Here is a 23,659-nt window from a genome sequence, read left to right on the forward strand (position 1 = left end):
CTGAGGGAGACCCTGGGCCTGGCTCAGCTACAAATGGGCTCAGCTCCAAGGCAGTGGAGATCTGGGCCATGATTTCCTGGGCTGGGTCAACAACAGTGCTTCCCAAGCCCACATCACCAGCTCCACTTGTACGGTTGAGGAGATGGCTGAGTGATCTGCTGCCTACTTGGCCCTGGCTGTTCACTGAGGACTGCGCACTCCTCCTCCTCACAGCCTTGCTGGAGCCAGGGCTGCCCTCAGCCCTCCAGATGGATGATGCCGACCTAGCCACGAGCGGGAGCTGCCCTGTCCTGCCTTGGCCATTCCCAGCTGGAACCAGTGCTCCTAGTGAGAGGCAGTGACCTGGTCCGCCTGCATCTGCTTCCCGGCTCTTTTCCTACTTCCACTCTCGCCTCCTCCTTGCAGTTACTCTGCAGTGGGAGTGGGAGGTGTTGGAGCAATTAGGTGGAGACACTTTTCATGCTCTTGCTAATCTTCAAGTTCTCAGCTCCTGTGGTCTCCTGCTTTTCCTTCTTGTTTCTGTGCTGGCATCAAATCCAGGGGACAGCTATGTTCTGGCGAGGATGATGTGACTCCAGCAAATGACCCAGTATCCTCTCTGGGAAAATGGTTCTCCTGCTCCGGAGCACAGCTGTGTTGCTCTGCATTAGGGCCTACTTTCTTTCTCATTCTTGTCTGCTGGAGCAAAGGGCTTAGAATTCAGAGCTGCAGCGCCCAAGAGTGGCCTGAGGTGTCTGAAGGTGAGGATGATTATGATGGCATTAATAGTCGTTAAAATAGCCATCGCTTACCAGTTGCCCAGGTTGCACCAGAAGCAATTTAGACTTCAGCGCATTTAACTGTAGCATTATTACTGCAGTACAAACACTAAAGTTACACTAGAGATGAGAACGGAGATGCTCAGAGACGTTAAGTGATTTGCCCAGGATCAAACAGGTGTAAGGCTGTGCTTGCACCCACATCCCCCAAAGCCATGCCTGTGTACTGGAGCGCCTGGCTTGTGACAGTGAGGAGGCTCTCATTTCTGACTGTGCCAGGACATGGCTGTTTCATCCTACCCTCTTGTCCTCCTGCCGTGAGGCCTGCGGAGATTCTGGCTCCTGCCTTGCTTCTCCCAGAGGGGCCTCAGCTGGCCTGAGTGCTTTGGGAAGTGCCCAGCAGTGATGGAGACTCAAAGCCACTTGACTCACTTTCTCCTGAGTTTCCAAGACACATTTAAGACATCACTGGCATACTTCACCATGCAGAATGAGTTTATGCTCTTGTGTACTTAGATCAGATCATCTTCCCTGCCTTTGTAGTTGTTCATTATTATTCTTATCATCTTGCTCTGCTTACTTGTTTCTTTTTTACATCCTTGTTTCCTACCCCCTTTCACTGTCTTAGTTCTCATTTCTTTTCTTTTTTCTTTTCTTTTTTTTTGAAACAGGGTCTCACTTTGTAATTCAGGCTGGCCTCCAATTTGTGGGGATTTCTCCTGCCTCAGCCTCCTGAGTGCTGGGATTACAGGTGTGCCCCACAATGCCCGGCTAGAGCTCATATATTTTCAGTAGTATCCATTGAGCACCTACTATCTGCCAGGCAGTTCTACAGGGTGGGGATATGGAAATAAGCAACAACGAAAACATGATTGGACCATCTAATCAAGAGGCACAGGGTAGGCGTGACTTAGGGTGAACATTGGCCTCATTGGCTCAACAGTGCTCCCCCTTAGAACTCACACCGCCCTGGGAGTTCATGTGGGGGGTAATTGGGAGGGCCTCTCCATGCCTCATGTAAGCCTTGATGAATGAGGCCACCCAGGCCTGCACATACTTGTTCCTGGAGCAGGCACCACCTTCTAAGGTTTCATAATGAGGACGAGCTTTTTTTTAGGAGAGCAGGTGTATGGTAGACCCTGGACTCTTGTGCTGCTCTCTTCTGATTCTTCCCGGAGATCTGCACCTCTCCACTCTGGTTTGGCTGTGGCTGTTTTTGTCACCCCCACAGGGCTGTGTTGTTTGTTCCTGGAGCAGAGAGACATCTGTCATCCTCGCTGAGCCTTGACAGATGCCACAGTCAAAGAACCAGCCCCAGTTTGAGCACATGCAACTGGAGCAGCATTACCATCAGTGCCAAGCTTGATCAGATGCCAGCACCCTGCTCTCCTCCTCTGGGGCGGGGGCAGACCTTCCTGCACCTACCCCTGCTCCTGCACGGCAGGTCCAGAGCTCACAGCACCTGTGTGTGCTGTGCTGGCTGGCAGATTGAGGAAAGCAGTCTGAACCTATGAGAGGCAAAGGAGGCCTCACAGCAGAGCTGCAGGCTGTAGCACCTGCAGGGCAGGGAGCACAGCTCCTCCTCTCTAGGCCAGACAGGGTTGGCGGGTTGATCTTCAGCGCAGTGGGAGGAGAAGGCAGGGCACTGCCTCCTTATAAATGAGATCTGAATGTTTCTCCTTTGGCCCACTATATTTCTCCTTTGCCCCTGTTAATCCTTAGGAGCAAGGATTTGGGGACATAGTATGGGCCACTGTAGAAAATGGGGCCTACAATTAGCATTACAGTGAGCCCATTGTGTAAGAGAGAGAAGGCTTGATTAGGATGAATTCCAAGGTAAAACCTAGAAAAATGGGAGTGTGTCAAGATCAAGAGGTGAAGAATCAGGCACACACTCACTTGTATTTGTAGGAAGACGTTGGAAATACTTTAAACGGTAGAGAATGTTTCCTCTTCCTTTGTGAAATCATCTTAGTGCTTAAGGTCTTCTCTCCCTCCTTGTGGATCCTCACAGGAATAACCCTGAATGGTTTTTATGGACTTGTTTTGCAGAAGATTGGCTAGAGGGAAGGGTGATAGGACCTGTCTTCCTGCTTGCCAGGCTCCTGGAAGGACAGTTTGGCTTGGGAAAAATGCCAGAGGCTCCGGTCCTCAGGACTTGGCAGGGAAAAGGAAGAGGTAGGTCAGGTGGTGTCTGAGGAAGACAGGGACAGTCGTTTGTTAGGTCAAGACTGTGTTCTGCTGCCACTTCCTAGAAGGAAGGGGCTGGAAACTGGCCCGCAGGTAACACCCTGCTCTGATGCTTGGGCACTAGGGAAGGGAGAGAGGAGATTAGGAAACATTTAATCCAATGTACCAATAAGATAAGTCGTGCTGGTTACCCTGTGTGCTTATCAAAGACCCCGGGGAGGAAAAGATGGTCCTCACCATGAAATTGTCCTTGGAGGACTTCTGCATAGTGCAGCCTAAATGAGAGCCGTCTGACTGCTCAGGGATGCTAAGTTTCGTAGCTCTCAGATGGGCCTCTGGGAGTCCTGGGGGATTCTCAGCTGATCCTCTCTGCTTCTCCTGAACACTCCTCCAAAGAGCTGCTCCATTTGTATCTTTTTCCTATTTGCTCCACTTGCATTATGTTTAAATATTTTATTAGAAAAAGGCTTCAGTATCCAAAAGATGTCTTTATATCCTAAATGAGATCTTCTACAAGTTCCCTCTGATCCTATGCTGACTTTGTGACTTGGTGTCCCTGAAACTCCTAGGCCACTTTCCTGCATCTTGCTATTTGTTTTTCAGCTACTCTTCTCTTTCCAAAGCTGACATTTGCCTTTTCAGGTTGTTCTTTCTACATTTCCCCAGATTATATTTGTGAGTCATCCTCCTCAGGTTGTTTTAAGTCATGAAGAGAATCTGAATCCAGCAGTAAAACTGAGAGCCCGCTTCATAACATTGAAAGTTTCTGGAATCTACAAAACATCAATTTGAATACAGGAAACTGATGCCGAAGAAAGATGAGTTTTTCCCTTAATTTAAATCACTGCATCTCATGGGAAAGTTAATTTTTAAAATACATCACATATTCCAAGAAAGCAGAAAGTTCTGCTAGATAAACAAGGAAGATGTTTGCTTAGAAAATGTCTCTTTATTTAGTGAGTGAGGAACTCTGGGGATAGAAGAGGATAAAAGTGCTGAATGGAATCCATGAGGCTGGATTTGATATCAAGGCTGAATCCATCATCTTTCTCTTTCAGTGGGCTCTGTCTTGTCTGTGTCATCCTCTCCCAGAGGGTGCTACCAGAATGAGTCCTAAAGTCTCTGGGAGTCAGGGTACCAAGCCAGGCTCTGATTGATGGAAAGCCCCCCAGACTGAGTGCAGAGCACCGTCTGGGAATTTTTACTCACAAGTGAGGGAGCTGTGGTTCAAATTTCTTAAGGGAAAAAGAGGGCATGTGATGGCTTGAATAATTGATGCAGGAATGTTTTAAATTTATTCTTTTCCCTTTGAAGATTTGATAATTTTTGTCTGTGAAATAAACTGACAATAAATAGATAACAGGAAAAGGAATATTACAGATTTTATTACATATCTCAAAGTGACTCAGAGTGAGCAGGGTGGCTGAGCCTTCTGTAGGATTTAAAGAAATGGGGTGTGGGCTTACAGGGAAGGGAGTGGTGCTGGCCCCAAAAGATTGGACGGAGGTTGGGTATATCAAGCAAGAGCTGTCTTGAGACGTGGGTAGCTCAAAGGATGTCCTTCTCCTGCGTTGCCACTGTTTCACCCCAGCTCTCCTAGTTCCCACCTCTGCTTTCTTCCATGTGGTTTTCTGTTTGGGCCGGCTTCCTCCAAGAGGGGTTCCCTAACGGAATCAAATGCACATCACATTCGTTTCTCACGTAGTGGAAAAATCCTTGATGGAAGTACAGCTTCTCTTTTCCATGTGGTAGTTTCTGCGAAAGTCTCAGAACGGATTCTTTTTGGAGAAGTTAGTGGGCATGCTCATTCCCGAGCCAGTCACCAAGGCTGAGAAGATAGGTCTGGTGGTCTGGGTGGGCCGGGCGAGTCTCGGTAAAGCTGGAAGGTGGAGGTGGGGCCCTTCCTGAACCACAGGGATTGAAAGCAAGGGGTACTGTCAAGTTTTGTTTCCAGAGCGGAAATGGATGCTTAGCCATGTGCCTTGGTTTGACCAGGTGGATCCAAGAGGCCGGCCCAGGGCTGACCTGTACGTGGTACCTAATCCTGCTTGGTGATTTCTTCCTGCTTGGGGTCCTGTACCATATTTCACTTATTGGCAGGATCCTCCTGACTCCATGTGCCCAGATGGTGATGCGGCATCCAGGCCCTGTTTCACCAACATGGACTTGATCTTACAGAGGCAAAGGTGAGCTCTAAGCCCATTCTTCTTTCCCAACCACAAACTTAAGAGGATTGCTTCCACCCTTTAGGGTTGATGATACTTTTGGCTATCAACATTGAGCTGTTTGGTATTAAAGATTTAAAAAAAATCTATCAATTTCACTACTAATTAAACAGGCTTTTATGAAATTCCTCTAGTGCCTGTTGTTGAATGGGTACTACATGCCAAGCAGTTGATTGCCATATAAATATGTCTTAATAAAAAATCCTCCAAGATATGTAATTTTTCCCAGTTTACAGGAGTAAATCAGGTCTGTGACTGTCAATGTCCATTCAACATGCGCCAGCCAGCACCTGTGTGCTTGTGCTGGGTATGGTGCACATGGGATGAAGGAGACATGTTCTTTGTTTTTGAGCTATCTGTAACTGCACTGTGTTTGTATTTGCATGAAGGTATGAGTAATATGTTTCTACGGGAATAAAACAGAAGGAAGTGATTAATCCTGCCTGTGTGTAGTCTACAAAATAGGGACATTCGAGCTGGGTCTTGATGAATGAGTAGGAGTTTCCCATGTGGATATGGTACGGAAGGAATCTGTTCTTTCACTGAGTAGTGCATGACTTTTGCATGAGATGGAACCACTAGGTTCAGGGAATGTGTTATCACCCTTGTCCCTGCCTTCTCATTTCATAGATGGATGCCCAAAGGGAGGTACATTGGTATTCATTTAGATGCTTTTGTTTCCAAAGAACAGAAACCTTAATGAAAACCGATTTAAAAATAAAAAGATTGATTGTCTCATCCAACTGAAAAGCACAGAATTAGGGCTGACATAAGGTAAAACTTGATCCATTGGCTCAACAGTGTCACCAAGGACCTGGTTTCACTTTGTCTTTCTGTCCCGTCTTATGCAATGGTTTCTTCATCAAAGGCTGGCTTCTTTTAGGGCCCTAAGATGACCAACAGAGCTCTTGGTGTTATATACTTCCTCTCTCGTGCCTCACAGGAAGAAGCTAGTGTCTCTATGCCAGCAAAGGATCTGAAAGTTACTCTGGCTGGACTGGCCTGGGTCACATGCTCATGCCTGAGCCAGTCATTGTCACGGGAGAGAGAGGAGTGATGGAGTCGGTTCCCTGGAACTTTACGGGTCCCCAAATGGAATTCTGAGGACTGATGGCAGGAAGAAGTGGATGGTGGATGCTGGGAAGCCATCCATTGATGGGAAGGCATCAAAGCAGCACCCAATTGCATATTTACTCCTTTGAGGGCAGCAGGGTATCTGGACCTTTAAGTTTGATTGTCAACTTGATTGGATTGGATGCTACCCAGGGGATTAGTGAAGCACACTAATGGTGTGTCTGAATGAGTCATGGAGGCCTGACTTTGGGGTCCATATCTGGTCCTTCGCTCCTTCCTCTTAAATACTGTTCCCCTGCTCTGCTTCCAAGTTGTCATGAACTGCACATCTTTGCTCTGCCGCACCCTTCTGCCCTGATGTTCCTGCCTTGGAGCCACCTGATCATGGACTGACCCCCCCTCAAACTGTGAGCCACATGAGACCCCTTTGCCTTTGAGTTATCGGTATTGGGTGTTATGTCCCAGTAATAGGAAAATCACTAATAAATAGCATACCCCTCTGGGACATACCCACTAATGGCTCGTCTGTGGAACTTTAGACTTGGGGCTCCATCTTTGGTTACCCAGCCACTGAGCTCCTCCTTTCTCTCTATAGTCTCTTCCTAGTTTATCCTCTGGGGAAATTTGCTTTGTCCTGAGATATTCACTCTTTGTTAGCACATGATGAATTCATGCACAGACAGTGCTCTGGGCACGATGGAGTAAGAATCACACAGAAAGATTTAGAATTTTATAGCAACTAATATCTTAGGCCCCTTTCAGAGCTGCTTGCTTCAAAGAAGGCAGCAGATTTAACACAGCATTTTTGAAAGCTCTTCCCGGTCTCCACAGGCAGTAGACTCTCCCCTTCCTGCTAATGCAGCCGTGTTCAGTTTTACTCATGGAATAGCAGAAAAGGGCTTTGCAAGGTGTCTTACACTGATGAAAGGAAGAAATAACCCAGGGTCATGAGCTAGGGTGACACATTGTGTGTGGATTATAACGGAGGCAGGCTGGCTCAAGGAATGGCTGAGTGGCTAGAGAAGGAGAGGCAGGCCTGGGTTTCAGGTTGGAACACTGCAGTACGCCATGCGGGTGAAGAATACACTTTGTAACCCTACTGCTGAGAGTACATTCTGGCCTTACTGTTTATGAGGTGGGCCTGGGCTCATGCCTTGGTTTTACCGTATATCAGGCCTAGGTCTAAATCTAGTCTTTGATTCAGAGGATTGTTTTCTGATGTTTCCTCTTGTCCTTTGGCTTCCAGTTCATTTGGGAGGGTGGCGGCCATTACTTTTGGCCTCACTGGTGTCATTTGTAAAGTTTGGGTACAAGTTATACCCACATCTTTTTTTTATACCAATAAAGAGACCTGTTTATTACTGATAATACTTCATTTGACCAAAACCACAAGAAATCCACATACATATACATAAAGTGCAAATTCTCACAGGCAGTAGCTTATAATAATTCATGCTGGTGTTTTTGTAGGGAAAGAAGGGATGTTGACAAAAACTGTTAAAAGGGGGGTACAATTTTGAACTACTACACACAGAAAAATAATTCATTCTTGTATAGATTTGATCTGTCATATTTAATGATGTATACTAAGGGTTTATTTTAGTCTATAATAGGAAGGCCTCACCGTATACAGAAAGCAGACTTTTGCTTTTTAATATAAAGTAAGTCACTTGAATCACAACACTGGGCAGAAACGAAGCAAACAATATCACATTAGTTGTAATTCACTCAGAAGGTGTATTAGTAAGCTCAAAATCACACTTAGACCAGATATCAAATCTATATAGATCTTTTCTTAGGCTTTCTGGCCAGCAGCTTGCCTTGGATGTAAAATATTGGGTATTATATACAATTTCCATGTAGAAAGATGCTCTGCCCTCCCCTCAGAAACAATTACATCACATACATTTCAATAGTGAGAGTCTTGTAAAAAGAACTGAATTAGAAAAATTATTTAATTTAAAAAAGCTATTTGCTTCCTTAAAATAAGATCCTTTAATTCCCATTAAAACAAATTAGGCACTCTCTAACAGGTACTAAACTAGGGATGCGGGTATGAAAAATTACAGATCGGGCTTCTTGCTCTCAGGGAGCTGACAGACAAATGGGCGATCTCTTCTCTCCCTCTTTTCAGGTGGCAGGCAATGATGAGTGCTTCTTCTTAGTCCAGGAATGCCAGTAAGTTAAAGAGAACAAATTGGCCAGCGTCTCGGACTGTATAATAAGGTTCGACAGTAACATAACTGTTTTAAATCAGCTTCCCTTAGCAGTAGTAATTTAGAAGGTCAGTTTCTGAAGGGCGGGGAATATCCTCCTTGTAGTCTTTACTCATCCTTCTCATGCCGGAGCCAGCGTGTGCACCCCCAGGGACATGCAGCAGTTGGGCATGCAGGTGCTGGGAGAGAATACTGAGAGGCCATGGAATCGACACGGTGCTCCTTCCTGGCAGCACCAGTGGTGAAGATTGAAGATAGCATTTCTGTATTAGAAGTTTTATCAAGGCGAATGCAAACCTTACTTACAGTGTGAAGTCAGAACACAAAATTCCATGTCAGTGGTGGGTTGCTTCTGATTTGCCTCTCAGGCCTCCTTCCCCTTTGTGTTCCTCTGCTTTGTATTTCCACATCTTATAGTGGCTTATTGTAAGGATTAGATGAGTTAATCCTCATTTAAATAATTTACAAGTCATATATATTATAATATAACCAAATAAATTGTATAAGAATAAATATAATAAAATATTATGTATAATGATTTAACTGTCAATGATATTAATAATTATATATGCAATGATTTAACAAAGACATACTTATGTGTATTAACATGGAAAACATTTGGAGCAGTGTCTAATAAGCACTACTGGTGTGGATAATAGATACGTCATGTGGGTTTATCGTAGGCCTAGAGACGTTGCATATATACTTGTCTTGCATACAGAAGACACTTGATAAATGTTAGCTATTATTAATAATAATTATGTAGATTGAACTGCTTAATAATAGTGGAATCCATTTGAATTGATCTATATGGTTTCTGGAGCGTTCGTTGCCAATAATGTCCTTGTTGAACCTCGCAGCTCTCTGTGATGAGGTGGTCCTCCTCTTGTCCAGGGATCTCGGTGAAGGCTGCTTGTCTTCCTAGGGTCTTATGGGCAGGTGGTCATTGTTACAACCAGAGCATAAGGCTGTGGTGAGGAGCCACCCAGGGCTGATTCCACCCCTTCTCTTCCCCTGTTCTGGAGGCTTTCCAGCCATTTGTCATAGCTTTGTTTGAAATGCATGTGGTTCTCATCCCTAATATCCTGATTACTCCATTAATCTCCTTGAAGCCTCATGAAAAATACAAAGGGCTGGATTACAAATAGTCACCAAATTCTAATTTTACATTCAGGGGATTGTTTTCTGTGGATGTGAAGAGACTAATGCTTCCCTGTGTGGTAGTTGGTTTCCCATCTTAGTCGGGAGAGCCGTAGCTTCTCGAATTCCCAACCAGTTTACAAGGTTGCATCTGTATTTTGTCTCCGATATGTCTGTGCCTTTTGTTGCTTCTCTGTCTTCAAGTGTTCTTCCAAATGGAGTTTTACAGTGGTGCCCAGAGTGAGTGCAAGGCAATTGCTTTTGTTAAGACCATAGAGCGCAAGAAATCTAGAACTTACCTAGCATTCCTGAGACCCTGTCCACAGAACAGTGTTCACCCAGAAAAAGCAGTATTTGTTTTGTGAGCACACAGAGGCACATGCACACACCACATACACATACACACTCATCATCATCATCATCAATCTCACCATATCCACAGTCCTGAAATTTAGACTCAGTTCACCCTTTCATATAGTACCCACTAGTCACATGTTATCCTTTCAATGAAACTCCAAATTCATCTCCTCAGTTGGACTGGCCACATTTCAAGTACTCAATAGCTCCATGTGGTTAATAGCTGCCATTTTGGAAAACAGAGGCAGAGAATATTTCCAGCAACAACTAGCATGAAGGAGAGGGGAGGGGGAGTTGACATGTAACACAGACCAACAACCAAGTATAGAAGCTTTCTGCTTGTATTTTCCCTGCTGTTTCCAAAGGACCCTTGTCCCAGGAGATAGGAGAGACTATTGTTTCTATATCTAGTGTCAGCATTCATCAATGATAGGATTTTTCCATCTTTCAGAGGCATGTCAATGAGTGTTTTGTTCCTGAACTTGAATCTGCATTTGGGCAACATACTATATATTTTTCTACCCAATGATAACTGGTCTGGGTGTGGCCAGAGTCACTGTAGAACTTTATGTTAAAGATGTGTTCCCAGAGAACTATGCAGCACATCACCTGCCAAATTAGCACTGGTCAAACACTTTTAAATGTTCCCATCTAATCTGAACATTGCAGTTTCTTTACTGTGGACCCTCTGGTGGACCAATCTGCTTTGGATAACACCCTTGAGTAATTCATCTTTGAAAAGCGTACACTAGAAATGACTGGAAGAACAGATTTGCCTTGGTGAATACTCGGCTGCTGTTTTGTTATGAAATGCTAATAGATTACTCAGTGGCAAGAGATCAGAAGAGATGAATGTCTCTGCATGAAAATTGCAAGAAACACGTGGTTTTTTGGGGACTCTCCGGACTGAGTTTTGAGAGTGACTCATTAAGCCAATTTGCAGAGTTCAGTGCATATACTCAGATGGCTCTGGATTCTTCCATCCATGAGGGGAGAGAGGAGCAGAGGATGTAACTGGCTGTCTGGACTAACAAAGTAAGTGGAGCACCACTCCCAGAGACCAGAGATTGGCATGACAGAGCACGGTGCAGGCAAGGGCTGCCCTGCCCATCTGGCTTATCTGGTGGTCCTCAGCGCCTCTGCTGAGTATCCAGGTCACTGTGTCCCAAGTCATCTGTGGCCAGCTTACCATACAGGCTAGAGTCTGGCAGAGATTTGTTGATTTTTCCAGAGGCCAGAATCTCAGTACAAGAAGATCATCTTCCCCAAATATCCTAGTAATCTTGAGTTCACTGTGGCACCCTGGCATTATTTCAGCCCATGTCAGAGGTCATCTTTTGGTGCCCTTTGACCTTTAATCCTTTCAGAGTGGGCTAAATTGCTTCATTACTGTCCCTGGAAAAACTCTTTAATGATTTTCAGTACTCTAAACATATCTCAGAAATGAATGAAATAGCTCCTTGCATTTTTGCAGCCTTTTGGATAGTCTTCTGGAAGCCACGTCTCAGTGACTTTCAAACTCTTTTCTTTGATCCTGCAAAATCTCTGTTCAAATGACATCTTGGCTAGCCCCCAACATGTAGCATAGAAAGCAGGGCAGCTGGGGGGGGCAGCCCACTGGACCTCTGCCCCCTCCCCCACAGGCCTCCTCCTGCAGCTGAGTCAGCCTCTGAGTCACCAATGAGCAATCCTTGTCCAGAGCATCACCCATTCACCAGGTGTAATGGTGAGGTCATCACAGTGACTAGGGACTGCACCTTGGGTAAGGAAGGCCACCAGAGAGGACAGAACGTTCCCTCCACTGCCATGCCTGGTCCAGCAGTCTGTAAAGGCAGGGTGTAGGGGAAGAAACTTACCCAAAGTTACCAGTTGGTAAGGATTGGAATCTTGGTAGGATCTGTTCTTGAGTGGAAAATATTTCCCAATAAACCTGAAGCTTTCATTTTACTAAGGTTTCCTAGGCAGAATTAGAATTACCTAGTACTGATCAATCTGTGCAGCTTGATCTAGAAAGTGGCTGTGTGCACCTCGGGGATGTGGCTCAGGAGACCTCCAGGCTCCTCTGTCTCCTCTTGCTCTGCAAACTCAGTTGTGAACCCTCGAAAGCCTCTGATTCAGTCTACACCCAGGGCTCGAGGTCCATCCTGTTCACTCCGACTCTCATGCCATGGCTGGAACTAATGTCCACAGATGCACCTGGCTCTTGAACAAGGATGAACATTTGCTCTTCTTGACTCTGTGTCATGTGCCAGATGCCTCATTATTTGTTCCTGTGAAATGGGCATATATATCATTTACATAAGACTCATGGGAAGAGTAAAGCTCCCAAATAAAAAGATAAAGCTGGGGAACAGCAGATTTTCCCAAATAAATGTGTATTTTAGACCCAGAGCATTAGAATGGCTTACTTTCTTCTCAGAGGCAACTATCCCCGTGTTCCATAAAATGCCATCCCTGAAACCAAGGAGACCAATGCCTGGCCTCTGGTTCACCTTGGCTGATGATTTTCAAATTGACTCTACATGCAAGAGTCACTGATTGTTTTCTTATAAAGTCAGAGCCCATTTTCTAACCTTGATTTTTCTGATGATTCACGCAGTGGGTTGCAGCAACTTGCAGAGCTGAGTTACCCTCTCTACTACAGAGATGGGGCCATAGGGTCCTTTGGATGAGGTGGCATCTTAGACCATTCACACTGTTATAACACAAACAACAGAAACATATTTCTCATAGTTCTGGAGGTTGAAAGTTCAGTGCAGACAAGTTCCATGTCTGGTGGGGGTTCACTTCCTATTTCATAGATGACACCTTGCTATGTCCTCACAGAGAGAAGCAGCTACTCCTGCAAGGCTGGAATTATGCTTATGACCTAATCACCTGCAAGGGCTCCGCTTTCTAACCTGACCACATTGGTGATGATGTTCCCATGGATGAATTGGGGGAGGGTGAACCCCAAACATTCAGACAATAGCAGGAAAAATTTCAAAGGATGCATTAAAGAAGTGATTGTGGAGCAAAGTAACTCCTCATCAAAGACCAGTGCAATCTTAGTCATCTTTTGAAAAGCTGTCCTGGAATTTAGTGCCAGAATTTTGATTTTTCTCAGAGAGAAAGCAAGAGGGAAAGGGATGTTGCTTTTGTGTGGAATCCAGCACTTTCTTCGCAAGGCCAGCAATGCAAGGATGTTTCCCGAAGAATAGTGGCAGCCTATCCTAGGAACAGAAGCACTTAATTTTGTCTAATTGTGGCAATTTCTAGGAGTCATTAGGAAATTCAGCAGCTAATGAACATGGCCCTCTTCTGTCATCTCCCAATTGGAATATTCAACCTTCTCTTTTGTGTATTTTATCAGCTAAGGGAATTCTAGAAATATATTTCCGGAGTCTGTTGGCAATAAAGCAAAGAAATAAAAACTTCCTTTTTCCCCCCACAGGACGGATCCCATCAGTCCTAGTGGATATCTTACCTGTGATCAAAGGGCTATTGATTCCCATCAGGTTCTAACCTGGGTTTTCTCTTCCCAGGATTGTGCTAGGCCGGCCTCCTTTCCTTAGTACCACCTCTTGCTGAGACCCTTGCAGGCATCCATTCATCATGTGGCTTGTGGCTGTTGAAATCTGTAGGTGAGCACACTTCTACGGATCTGGACCAGAGGACAAAAGACATAGGATAGGAGAACGTGACTGTTCACTTTTCTCTTCTCTCTCCTGTTTACCTCATGTTTAATGCTTCTGACCACTGACAGGAGGTTATTCTATCTAAAGGGCTCAGATCTGCTCCTTCTCAAATCGTGTTTCCGGGCATACTTATAACCCGCAAAGCTTGGGGAATATTCCAAACTCTTTCAGCCTCTTGATTGTTTCAATTCAAGTTGAAGACCCAGAGTTAAGCACCAGCTTGCTTATTTATTCCAGGGGTTTCTAGTGACTAGAATGCTGGTGTGCTCCTTAGCATAGTTTCTGAAATGTAATACCTTCCTATGTGTTAGCTATTATTAGCAGTAATCCTATCAGTTATTATTTGCTGAAAGTTTTCAACAACATGCTAAGTTGTTATTGTCTTCTTCATGTCATAGAGCACAAGATGGTATAAGAATTCTACCTAGGGTGAAAGATCACAAAGCAACAGTATTTTATTTAATCCTTACAGCAGTCTTCAGAGGAAGATGCAATTGGTTTGGTTTGCAGAGGAGTAGGGTGAAGCTTGACCGGGCAATTAGGGATCAGTTTGAGTCACACCACACATATAAGACCCAGACCCATGGCTTCTGGCTCCAGGCCCACTATCTCCAAGCATCTTTGTAGAGCTGCTCATGACTCAGCTCTGGATGGGCCCCAAAGACCCGAGCCTCCTCTTAGCTCTGGTAGGAGGCACCTTCCACATCATCTGATCTTCCTTTTGTAGCAAAGGGAGAGCTGACTCGAAATCCTAATTCCATCCCTCCCTAGCCTTTGTGCAGGTCACTTCACTTCTCTGATCTCTACTCTTTTGTGTTGTAAAATAGCGCTATCGATACCTACTTCTCATGAGCACACTGAGGCTGAAGGATACCACATATTGCAAGTTCAAGTAAGTGCAAAGCTTGGCATATGATGGGTGCTCCATGAGTCTTCACCCACAATAGCAGTGTGGCAGGCTTCATGCTAGGGTGCTTTCCAGGTGTGATCTCATGCAACCCTCATACGTACTCTTCAATTTTTAGACGGAAACTCTCTGGGATTAAGTGACTTGCTCAAGGTCATAAAGCCATAGACTGTGACACTGAGATTCAACCCCTAGCAATTTGACTCCATTGAAACATCTTTTGCTTTCCTCTTCTTTATAGCCACGAACTAGATGCATACAGAATTCATACATGGGCACTTTCCATGGTGAGCAGGACCCATGTCATGTTATATCATGGTTGCATTGGGCAGTGCTGTCATATGGGCTTGAGGACAATGTTTTTGACTCCAGAAAATATGGCAGAATTGCATTCAGTTTTGCAAGGAGGCTGTACCAACTGCCCTGTTGGGTCCAGTACTTGACAGATGATGGCCCATCCCTATGTGTGTGCCTGAGCAGGCAAGGTCTGCCCACATGCAGGACCCCATACTTCTCAGTTTATCTATTTAACAGTCAAGGTGACTGAACAGACATTTTTCTGACAGGCAAACTGAGGAGGTACCCAGCCAGTCTTGCAGCTGACTGGGCGAAGAAACCTGTGGCATTACAGGACTCTGCAAGAGCACACCTGAATGCCTTTCTAATCTATGTTCTCCATGTTAACTCCAGTGAACAACTTCAAAACTGCAGATGCCCTTCCTTCTGAGGAACAAGAAGCAAAACAAATGATCCAAGATACCAGTTGTGAGACACTTGAATAAGAGGGAGACATTGAAAAGGAGAGTCCAGGATTATTGACATACTTTCCTAACTAGGTTGACTTTCAGAGTCAAGGGTAAGAGCTGAGGGGTGGGGGGCTTTTAAAGGGTATTGATTTGGATGTGATATGCAGTTGGAATGCTTTTGTTTGCATGCCTGGTTTTGTATGATTGGGTTTTTTTGTTTTGTTTGTTTGTTTGTTTTTGAGACAGGGTCTCACTATGTAGTTGAGACTGACCTGGAACTCATATGTAGCCCAGGCTTGTCTCGAACTCTCAGCAATCCTCCTGCCTCAGCCTCCCGAGTGCTGAGATTACAGGTGTGTGCCACCACACCCGGCATGATTGGGTTTTAAAGTGCAACACCACTTGGCTCAGTGCAACATCACTTGACCCGAATCTGTGAAGCCCCAAGCTCAGCAAAGATGGTTGCTGTAGCACTCTTCACTTCAGGGTTGCTCCTGGGAGTGTAGCAGGCTTCACTATTCATGGAAAGCCCTTCCCCCACTATCCTTGTGTTACCTTCCTGGGCTCAGGGTCCTGGGACGCATCCCTGTAGGGGATGGGAATATGGATCCAAGGTTAGTTGGTATATGAATGTGTCCAAGATTTGGGTGGCCCATGGGTATGGAGCCATATGCCCCCTGGAAGTTGTGGAAGAGTTGAAGGTGGAGCCAAGGTAGGTCGGGATATGGGGATCCCTTATTCGTTCGTATCATCAGATTTGTTAAGTACTGACTAGTATGCCAGGCATTGTTATAGGCATGGGCATAGAGCCATTGCCAGTGAGGTCAAGTGGAAACACACAGTCATGTCCCAGATACTGAACTGTGGAAGTAGCCTAGTGCAGAGGAGGGATATTTGACTGGGAGTCTAAGAACTGTGTTGATGCTGTCCTTTCCATAATTACCTACCTTGGCTTTTCTTCCCTCTGCCAAGTCAGTAGGAAAGGTAATTCTTTTCTTCCCTTACTCCTGTCCTAGCATCTGTAAGTTGGTACTTTAGGATATTCAGTTTGCCTTTGTCCCTTGGGACACAAGCATGAAACCCATCACTTCATTTGTTTCTTTGTGATTCAATTTTGGGACAGAAGAAGGAAGACCAGGGTCTTCTGGATCCTCTAAGTGAGAAATCACTACTTCTAACTATGATTTATCTTTTCTTTTAAAGATACTAAATCCATGATTCCAGGTCAGGAAACACACCCTGGAAAAGGTAGAGCTGGATGGTAAGGAGTGTTTCTAAGTGCTGGATGTGTGACAGGTCTACAGATAGCAAGGCAGGTGTGAAAGTTCTATCATATGAAAGCTTTGGGACCATGCCTGGTGCCAGGAGGCTCAGGAGCAAGTGAAGACAAATAGCCCTGGGAAAAAGGCAGAAACCAATGTCGCCATCCATTCATGATTGATGCAGTTAACCAACAAACATCAAAGAAGCATAGATTCTGGAACCAGACTACTTCTTTTTAAATGATGGCTATTTTATTTTATTTATTGTTTTTGAAACATTGACCAAGTAACTGAATTATTCTCTGTGTGCCGCTTTCTTCATTTGTAAAGTGGGGATAATCAAGAATAATAAAAGGAGATTGCTATGAGGACTAAAAGAGACTGACAGTCATATGTATTTGTTATTAGTATCATTCTGTTTATACTTTTGTGTCCTCAGTTTGTTTTCATGGCATTGGTCTGGTGTTAGGAATACAGCCAGTGGGACTTATATTCCAGTGGAAGAGTCCACTTATAAAAAAGCAAAGAAATTAGTAGATAATCATACTTTAAAGTAGTGATAAGTGCTATACAGGCAACGAAAGAAGGTGACAGGAAGGAAGTGATTAGGGATGAGATCCAATAATACCTACAGAAGACAAGGGAACAGAGACGACAGGCAGGGCCCAGAAAGGACATTTTGTTGAAAAGCATGAAATAAACAAATGTGCAGAACTAATGGGAGACAGGAGAGAGAGAGAAAAAGAGAGAATACAAGAGAAGTCCTCGAGTTTCTAAGGAAGCCAAATAGGGTTAGCAGCCCAAAATAAATACATTTTAAATAAGATTGATTCTGGGCCCACATAAGCCTCAATATAATTATTTCTCCTAGGAATGCATCATTATGGGTCACGAATGAATTCATCTTTTTATGTTTTTCTGTACCAAATGTCTTTGATAGATGGATTAATCCTCCTTTTGCCTCACTTCTTTCACCTGATCCCATCACCTCCTGTTGAATTGAAATTAAGGGCCATTTATTTGGAAATACCCATTAACTCTCTGCTTGTGGATGGCTTACTTTCCATTCAGCCTGGCTGGCTTCCTTTTCATAGGATGTGAGCCATCACGCATTTTTGCTGTCTCTATTAGTGTCCCTTTTATGCATGCAGCCTCGGCAGTAAGGCTCACTGAATATTCCAGATGCTTTTGTGCACTTCCTAGTTCCCATGAGTAGGTAGGTCATGGAAGCTACATTACTGCTGAGTTGCAGGAAGGGCTTTGACTCAGGGTGGTGCTGAGCAAAATGGTGGAACTTCCTTTTTCTGGACCTTGGAGTGGCCTATGGAGTTAACCTGTTCCCTGTCTTCATGGGTCTCTAACTTCCTGGTTTCTCAAAGGCCTCATGACTACTTCTTGTATTTTTTAGGTAATTGAAAACCTCTTAACATATGAATTATTCAGTCCTGGGTAGATTTGCTCCTAAATCTTTATTTTTTCTGGTATATAAAGATAAATTTTCCCCTTTCTAAAATAACTTCCTGCCCTGGTCACTTTGACTTCTGGTTTTGTTTTCTTGAATATATTTGCCATTCTCTGAAGTTGTGTTTCTTTTACTTTTATGTATAATTTATGTCCCCTCATCTCTTTATACTCCAGTGTGTCCTCAATGACTAGAACAGCAGCTGGCAAAAAGAAGGTGCCTGATAACGATGGTAGTAAGGGATGGGGATTTAGGTCAGTGCTGCTGCTGCCTGCCTCACAAGTGCAAGGTCCTAAATTCAATCCCTGGTACCAAAACAAAACAAAACAAAAAAAGGTAGTGAATGAATGAATGAATTCAAATCACCGGGAGGCTTCCCCTTGCTGTGGTTAGGATGACAGACATTAAAATTAGACTTTCCAGGCTCTAAATTAGCTTACCACCCGTGTGACCTTGGATAAGTTCATCTCTCTGCCTCAATGTCTTCTATAAAACTAGGACAGTACAATATGGTTAAAGGAGGTTAAAGTAGTTAATATATGTAAAATCCTCACAGAAGTGTTTGATTCATAGGGAGGGCCAAGGAGGGATTGCCCTTGTTTCCAGTGGTTGAAAAGGAGAGGCTGACTCTTCTAGGCCTTCAGTAATTGGGCACCTGACCTCACTGTTTCCCAGTGGCCCCCTGAGATCCTAGGAGGCAAAGCCCCACCAATCCTTAAACCCTGGAGACATAGAGAGTCGGGGAGGAAGGTTTTCTTTCAAGATTGAAGCTCTCTGAAGGCTGATGAGTCCCCGCCCCTCAAATTTCTGTCCTTACCAGCCTTTCAGCAGAATTTCCATAATTTTATTAAAAACCAGTGCATGCTGGCCAAATGAATGACACTTCTTGGAGAAGGGGCTTTGCTATGTTCCTTCAGGCATGGAGCATTTGTTCATTTATGTGCCACCTGTGATGGGCCCAATCACAGGCACACACATTAGCTTCTGATTACAGCCTTGTTGAGTTTCTTCTGACAGGAAGGAAATGAATTCACCTTATGTCACCTCTATAGTTTGCAAGTAGTCCTGGCTCCTGATAATTGCACCTTTCATGTATTTTCTTGTTTTTCTGAGGAGGAAACCATTCTTATGCTGGCCACTCCAGCCCTAGTACAAGGTGAACTTGAGCTGATCCTTCATAGCCAGGGTTGCCCCAGGAGCTTGTAGGGACTCGGCTGGGGTGTGGGGCTCACCCTGCCAGGGTTGGAGGCCATCTGTAAAATTGGGGTAGTAATAGTTACCTCTCAGGGTTGGTGTGAGATTAAATGAATCAGTGCATACAAAGTGCATAGTCCCTTAGTAGAGTACTTGTCATAGAGTGAGTGCAACCTGTGGCTTTTATAATTATTAAAATTAATTTAAAAATATTTTTATTGTTGCTGTTATGAAATGGGTAGAGCCTGGATTTCAAATATGTCTCTTCCTTTTAGCATATGTGACCTTGGTCATATCATATCAGTCCTGTGGGCCATTTATGAAATGGGTGAGGATGAAAGATCCCTTGGGGCAGCTAGAAGGGTTTCTGTGTGTTAGCCTGTGAAAAGCACTGGGAAGATCTTGGTACAAGCTTTTCTGGTGGTGTGGGGCAAGACGGTGGAACTTCCATCTTGTTGGGCCCTGTTAGCAGTTCCTGATGACTGTTGGCGAGCTGCCTCCCTACCCAAGGGGAGGTGGGAACTGTGGGGCCTCCAGAGGCAAGAGGGAAGAGTGCCAAGGTAGGCTGGTGCTAGGACAGAGGTCTTGCTCTCCATTTGGAGCCCTGAGCTTCTAAAGACCACTTGTCTCTGACCATGCCAAATTTCACGTTGTGCTAAGGAATGGTGAGGCAGACCAGGTAAGGACGTGGGAAGGATGCTAAGGATAGGTCCTGTGAGTCCTTCCTAAGGTCTGAAAAGTGGCTGGTTGCTGGTCTTAGTGGCACATGCCTATGATTCCAGCACTCTTAAGAGGCTGAGGCAGAAGAATTTCAAGTTCAAGCCCAGCCTAGACAATTTAGTGAATTAGTGAGATCTTGTCTCAATATTAAAAAAAAAAATTGGCTAGGAATATAGGTTAGTGTGAAGGCTCTGGGTTCAGTCACCAGTACAAAAAAAAGTGGCTGGTACGTCTGGTGAAGAAGGGCTGTGATTCTCCTGAGGGTCACCATCCCTCTCCATTGGAACCCCCACTCTCAGCAGAAAGCCTCCTTGTGCCTTCCCCTCTGCATCACCACAACTGCGCACACTACTGTGCTTCTCTTGACCTGGGAGACTGCCGAATTCCATGACATCTCTTCTAAAAATTAAACACACCAGCCTCCCTTTCATCATTTGTTCAGAGTTATGTACTGTTTGACTTTGAAACTAAACACATTTCTTGTCCTCAGTAAATTCCCAGTGTCAGTGTTAGCTTGCTTGGGAGAAGCCCAGAGAGGGGCCAGTAAAATTCCTAAAAGCTTTTCCAATTTTATCTGATTTTAGACTCAGAGGCTGAGTAGAGCACACCCCCTGGGTTCTTTCCTGTCCTTCTAAGCATTCAGGAGATTTCACTGTCATGGAGCCTTCTTGAGGTTGGGGACTCCAGGTTGAGAGTTCTTTCTTGGCCTTCTTAGCCCACTGCCTTGGTTAAACCTGGAAGCTACAGCAGGAGCCTGTGATCCCAAAGAAGCCTTGGGCTGCTATGTTCCCTGCAGGGAACGTGTGGGGGAAACTAGGAGGATTGCTGGGACCCTCCACAGTGAAAATGGATAGGAGTGGGAGGGGAGGAAGAGTCAGAGATGGAGACATATGCAAGAGATGGAGAAACAGAGTAGGGAGAAAGAGAGCTAGAGGGAGGTGAGAACAGAGAACTCTTAGAAAAAGAGACAGTAAACAAGCCAGGTGAACTCACAGAAGGAAACAGACTTGCAAAGGGAAAGCTAATAAGCTTTCGTCCTGTCAGATAATAAGCATTGAGAATGAAATGTGTGCCAGGTGCTGACATAGGCACTTGACGTACCTTCTGTCTTTGTGAAAATCCTATGAAAAAAGTTTGAATGTCAGCTTTGTTTCAATGGTATAGACACTGGACATTCAGGAAGGTGAAGTATCTTGTTTATGGTCACATGGCTTTTTAGGGGAATTAGGCTGGAACCCAGGTCCACTGACCTGTTTAGTCCCCTGCAGAGAGACCAAGACCTGGGACCTAAAGTGTGGTAGAGCAGTTTTGAGTTTGACATTGAGAGGCACAGATGTTCTCCTTTATGGTCAAGACATGTGTGTAGAGAAATCCCAGAAGAGATAGACAGGTGAGTGTTATGCTTTTCACTCTTGACTTCTGTGATGTTAGGGTGCATTGGGCTGCAAGTAGCAGAGAGAAAAAGCATTTTTCCCTATAAGAAGTCTGGATGTGGATGCTTGCTGATGCAAGAGTAGCTGCTATCTTTTATCAAGATTGACATCTCTAGTCTAGAGTTTCTCAACTCGTGTTTACAAGATGGACGGGCAGCCTCGGACTTCGGGTCTATTTCAAGGTAGAAAGAAAAGGGTGAGGGCGACAGTAGTGTGTGCTGTCCCCTTGTACTTATCAAACCATGTGGCATGGCTGTCGTTGTCCATCGCTGCAAGGAGGCAGGAAGGTAGTCTCCAGAACAGGCAGACTGGGAAGCCCCAGGGTGAATCACACTGCAATTTATCCTGTATTGCAGCAAACCACCCTAGGCCCAGATCCATGAAAGCCTCACCTGGGGGAGGGAGCACTTCGTTCACCTGGAAGCTGCAGGCACACACTTGACTTGAGGTGCCATTCTGAGTTGAACAGGGAGATGGAGGAGTGCACTCTGCTCTGTCCTACCTTGGTGTTGCTAGAGCAGGTTGAACACAGTCCCATCTGTCCTGTCTGGAAACTAAGATTGGCGTCTCTCAGCTCTTGGGGGCCTGCTCTCCTGGCCGCCGCCTGCACAGCTCCCCTCCCAGGGGAGGAAGCAGATTCTGTCAGTGAAGGAGCAGAGAGGCCTGGAAGGGGAAGGGAGAGGAAGGGATGAGAATTTGACAGAATTGTCTAAAATATCATCTTCTTGACTTGGAAGAGACAGGAGAGAAGCTATATAAGAGGTGGGCGACCAGAAGCTCAGCTGAGGTGGGCATGAGCATGCCTGCCTGTGTTTTCACTGGAGGTGTCTCTGACCGGTCATTCTCAGCTGTTTCATTAGTGCCCCTGCGTGGGACCTTTGTACACATGCTTTTCCCCTAATCATCCTCCCGTAAGATTTTACTACCACAGATAGAATTTACATTTACAGTTTACATACTGTATGTGTCTCTGTGCTTCTGCATTAAAGGAATAAGATATTTTTTCATCCCCCGAATAACAATTTTTCCCATTCAGAGAGGGAGAGGTGGTGTTCTCATTGATTTTATAGGCATTAGACGCATTTCTGGGGCTCCTCTGGTCTTGCATGGTGAGGGAGAGAACCGGCCCCACTCTCTAAGATGACCTGTCCCGTGTAGAAGGAGAGCTGGGAGGAGTCTGTTTCTTAGCACCTGTTAGAGGCCACTAAGATTCTGATTTTCAACCCTTCTCAAAGAGCCTCACCCTGCCCTGATGGACCAGCTAGCACTGCTCCTGTCATTGGCTGGGTAGGCGTCAGATGGGCTCGGGAGAACTGGATGGGCTGAAGTCTGCAGAGGCACTTCCTGGAGGATTTGGGATGTGAATGGGGCATACCACAAAAGGAAAGTCTTGGAACCTGTGAGGGACCCTGGCTGGATTAGAGGACATTCATTTCAGAGCAGGGAGAGACTAAGGCAGAGCCTGCCTAGGGAAAGCAGAAACCTGGCGTTGCCTTGTTTATGCTATGGGCTATGAATAATGCCCTATTGAGCTGCACAGCCAGCCCAAGTATGCATAGCACTACTTCCCTGAGGTGCAAAGGCAACTTCCTGGGTTAGGACAGGAGATGGAGACATTAGAGGCAGGAATCTGGGATTCCTAACTCAGGGAAACAGAATGATATTTTCAGATCATTTATCCCCGTGGAGGAAATCTTAGAAAGAAAGCAATCTGTGACCAAAAAGTGATGAGATCTCATTTCCTTTTCATGCCTGATCTCCCTCTGTCTCGCTCCCGCTTCCCTTCTAGACGCTTCCCGGCAGCTCTGCAGCTGTGATTGTATCAGTGAGGATGGGCTCCCGTAATAAGAACCTCCCGTGCCGCCCCCCAGTCTCTGTTTTCTTCCCTCATGCTTCTTGCTCGGCTCAATTGTTCAGAAATGCAGGCTCCTGGAATCTATATCCACCTGCCCCCAAGCCTTCATCTCAACACGTGCCTCCAGGAGCACTGTAGTACCAGGAGAGAGCACGGAGAATTATGCACAGCTCCTAAGGTTTCTGCCAGGGAGCAACAGGAGCCACTGCCGGTGACATTTCATTGGCCAATGGAGATCATGTATCTTAGCCTAATTTCAAAGGGAGCAGGGACATTTAATCCTGCCCTATGCCCAGGACATGAAGAGCAGGAAATGTCTATCGGCAGTACTAGAATGACCACAATGATGATAATAAATGCAGAAGATGTCTTGATTTCTTAAGATCATGTGAAATGGTCCTTTTCCCCTGTATTTCTTTTCTTTTGAAGCACTGTGATCATCT

General features: G+C 45.2%; 1 protein-coding gene across 39 annotated transcripts in view; it reads left to right on the plus strand.

The window, feature by feature from the left end:
• The window catches only part of Kcnma1 (potassium calcium-activated channel subfamily M alpha 1), a 709,412-nt gene that overhangs the window by 238,080 nt on the left and 447,673 nt on the right, over positions 1-23,659 (plus strand). The window lies entirely within an intron of this gene.

The sequence above is a fragment of the Fukomys damarensis genome, unplaced genomic scaffold, assembly GCF_012274545.1.
Source record: "Fukomys damarensis isolate Sample0158 unplaced genomic scaffold, DMR_v1.0_HiC HiC_scaffold_20, whole genome shotgun sequence".
NCBI lineage: Eukaryota > Metazoa > Chordata > Mammalia > Rodentia > Bathyergidae > Fukomys > Fukomys damarensis.